General features: G+C 28.9%; 1 protein-coding gene across 3 annotated transcripts in view; it reads right to left on the reverse strand.

Moving 5' to 3' along the window:
* The window catches only part of LOC111630020 (ubiquitin-associated domain-containing protein 2-like), a 42,140-nt gene that overhangs the window by 5,842 nt on the left and 32,325 nt on the right, over window positions 1-3,973 (reverse strand). The gene's annotated exons all lie outside the window — the stretch shown is intronic.

Genomic DNA, 3,973 nt, shown 5'->3' on the forward strand with positions numbered 1-3,973 from the left:
GTCCCGCATCTTTAATTATGAAGTAAAGTCACCATGCGCCACCTGCATTAATTGTAAAATCAAAATAAAAATTTATATTTTGTTTAAATATCGGATTTATGTTTTTAATTTAATAAAATGATTTAACAACACGTTATTAAGTGAATATAATATATATATTTTAATGTTATATTCTTTTTATAAAAATTATATTTATTTTTATCTGTTCGTTAAATATCCTGCCAATAGATGGCGCTACGTTAAAACGAACACTACGGACCAGGATATAAATCAATTGATTTACAGAAACCCAATAGTTATTTTGAAATGCGTTGTTCGAAATTATGTATGTTAGCTGTATGTGGACGTAACTGTCGAGATGAATGATATTTTAAAGAAAAAAAAAAAAAACAACTGGGGCGCGAACCCAGGACCTGCATTGCTGCAATGCAAGCCTGATGGAGAAGCGTTTGAGGAAAAAAGAAACAAAGACGACATGTGGGTGTGAACCCAGCTGCACGCTGCAACGCAAGCCTAATGGCGGACCTTTTGAGGAAAGGAAAAAAATGGCAACAGGTGGTTCGAACCCAGACTGCAAGCTTCAACGCAAACACCCAGGCGGAGCGCAGTAAATCAAACCACCACGCCTTCAATCATAATAAGGATTTTTGTTCTATTTATACTTAATCTAAAGTAAAGCAGTGCCATCTATTAGCAGGAAATTTAACAAAACGTCATTAAGTGATTATCTACTATATATAAAAGTGGAAAAACAGTTTCTGCCACAGGATACCAAAAACGGCCACTAGGGGCGCCCCTAGCAACTTTTTTATATTTTTACAGTATATTATTTTTTTTCGAAGTTAATTTTGAAGGATGTTATGGGTAGAAAATTTTAAATTTGGTTAAAAATCTGTTTCTTTTTTTTCAATTATTTGAAATTTAAGCGCTAGTCTAAATAAATTATGTATTTTGTTGTAATTAATTAAANAAATTAAAATTAGGTTTAAAGAATTATTTTGTAAATTTTCTATAAATATAAAGAAAATAATGTTGCATTATAAATTTGTAAAAAAGTGTGAAAATTTATCTAGGCAGATATACAAAACTGCATTACTCCGATACATCAAGTTTGTAAAGAATCTAATGGTACGTCTTGTGAATGAATTTAAACATTTAGTTATATATTTTTGTAAAATAGCCTTTCTGTATAATGTTTTGTTAAAAAATTTATGTATACTTTTTTAATGTTTAGTTGGCTGTTTAATATTTAGTAATACTCGTATCAACTGAAAAAAGATGAAAAAACGTCAAGTGTTTAAACAGTAACACGGTCTTGTGTTTGAGAATCATAGAAAATTATAAAACACGATTTCAGAAAATTGAGAATTAATTAAATTCTTATCTTCATAACTACTATTTATATTATAAAAAATCAAAAATATTTAAGTACAGTAGAGTGTCGGTTATCCGAAAGAATTCCAGTTGGCAGATTTAAATTTTTGCTAGTGTTGTGACGCTGCAATCTTTGGCTATGTCTTGGGCTACTCCAATATTTTTTATGTTTGTGTGTGTTTTTGCTGGTAGCACTGGCACTTTGGTGTGTGTCGTGCTGAATCGAACATANCAGCCAACTAAACATTAAAAAAGTATACATAAATTTTTTAACAAAACAACATTATACAGAAAGGCTATTTTATAAAAATATATAACTAAATGTTTAAATTCATTCACGAGATGTACCATTAGATTCTTTACAGACTTTAAAGGTGTACACATGTATTAGAGTAATGTATTTTATTAAATTTTGATAAACAATTCCAACATCAAAATTTAAAACTCGCTCCTCAGGTAATGTCCTTTTTTAATTTTATATTGTTTATGTACTTATATATCAATTACTTATTTTTAAACTAGATGTGTGTAAATTTCATGTTTGTGAAACCTTTTGATTTCATTGTTGGAAAAGTATATTCTGAGTCTCACTAACAAATGTAGTATAATTGTAAAACTTAAGGTAGGTTGTATTTTGTAAATTTTCTATAAATATAAAGAAAATAATGTTGCATTATAAATTTGTAAAAAAGTGTGAAAATTTATCTAGGCAGATATACAAAACTGCATTACTCCGATACATCAAGTTTGTAAAGAATCTAATGGTACGTCTTGTGAATGAATTTAAACATTTAGTTATATATTTTTGTAAAATAGCCTTTCTGTATAATGTTTTGTTAAAAAATTTATGTATACTTTTTTAATGTTTAGTTGGCTGTTTAATATTTAGTAATACTCGTATCAACTGAAAAAAGATGAAAAAACGTCAAGTGTTTAAACAGTAACACGGTCTTGTGTTTGAGAATCATAGAAAATTATAAAACACGATTTCAGAAAATTGAGAATTAATTAAATTCTTATCTTCATAACTACTATTTATATTATAAAAAATCAAAAATATTTAAGTACAGTAGAGTGTCGGTTATCCGAAAGAATTCCAGTTGGCAGATTTAAATTTTTGCTAGTGTTGTGACGCTGCAATCTTTGGCTATGTCTTGGGCTACTCCAATATTTTTTATGTTTGTGTGTGTTTTTGCTGGTAGCACTGGCACTTTGGTGTGTGTCGTGCTGAATCGAACATATTTGATACTAGATCAACTTCCAAAGTATAATTTTTTTTTATATATATTTTTCAATATATTTATTTTGTTTGTAAAAAATAAAGAAATAATTTTTAACGATACAATATCCACGATTATTATTTTAAAAAGTTTATGTTAGGCTTAACGTCGACGAAAATTTAACGCGAAGCAACACGCAACGGAGAAAAATTTCAACACGGGCTAGATTAATATATTTTTTCGTACATAATCAGTTATCCGAACAATCTCAGTCCCCAATTGATTAGGATAATCGATGCTCTACTGTAAATAAAGTACTATATTTATGCTCATATAAGAGTTACTCTTACATGTGAAAATTGCTTGTTTGATTTTGCACTGCTTTGTCAATGTCAATGTAACAATACAGTAAATATTCAGTGACCTCTCTAATAATCATTAGTTACTGTGTGTGCCAGATCATTAAAAATGTATATCCATGGATATGGATGTCAACTTTTGTACTTGGTGCTGGTGCATGTGACCTTGGACTGATAGTTGACACTTTGTGTTAGTAACGTGACATGTTTTGACTTGCACTGCACATGTTTTTGTTTATAGTTTAGTGTGACACAGGATAGCATAGATTACATTTGTGTTTTTGGAAAGTGTTGAGTTAAATTAAAATAAAAACAATGTCGACAAAAAAGTTTAGTAGTGTAATATGGAAATATTTTATGATAGTAAATGAATTTTGCATGATAAAATTTTTGCAATGTGAATGTGCCAAATATGTGATTTTAAGAAATAAAAAGTGATTTGAATTGAAGTTATTAGTATTTTATTGCTACCTATCTGTAAAATTTCACATAAGTAATGAAATTCATTAAGATAAAAGATTCGTTAAAGATCCACTAAAAAGCAAAGGATACGGATCTTTTTTCCCCCCTCATCACTAATCATTATTAAAAGTGGAAAGCCAAAATAAAAAACATTTTTTCTGATACTCTAAAAGTCTTTTTAGATACTTATGGAATATAGTGCTGAATTTTGCCTCATCTACAAGGGCTTGTTCTTTTATGCATAAAAATACGGTATGTAAATATTAAACTGTAATACTTATAAACTTCCAATCTGGAGGAAATAGGCAGAACCAAAGAAGTACTACACTTCAAATGCATTTGATGATACAATTCAATGACAGTTATCTTGCAGGAAGTTTTTATATAATTACTAGCTGCAAGGACCTGCTTCGCTGGGTTTTTATTTTTATGTAATATAGTTTTTTTTTATATATATAAAAGACTGTTTTTCTAAGTAATCTAGAATCTAGCTGCAAGGACCCGCTTCGCTGGGCAAAAAGTAACGATAGTGAAGATTAAGATAATTACATTATAGCT

Source organism: Centruroides sculpturatus, unplaced genomic scaffold (assembly GCF_000671375.1).
Source record: "Centruroides sculpturatus isolate CEXI.00-Female unplaced genomic scaffold, Cexi_2.0 scaffold559, whole genome shotgun sequence".
Taxonomy (NCBI): Eukaryota; Metazoa; Arthropoda; class Arachnida; order Scorpiones; family Buthidae; genus Centruroides; species Centruroides sculpturatus.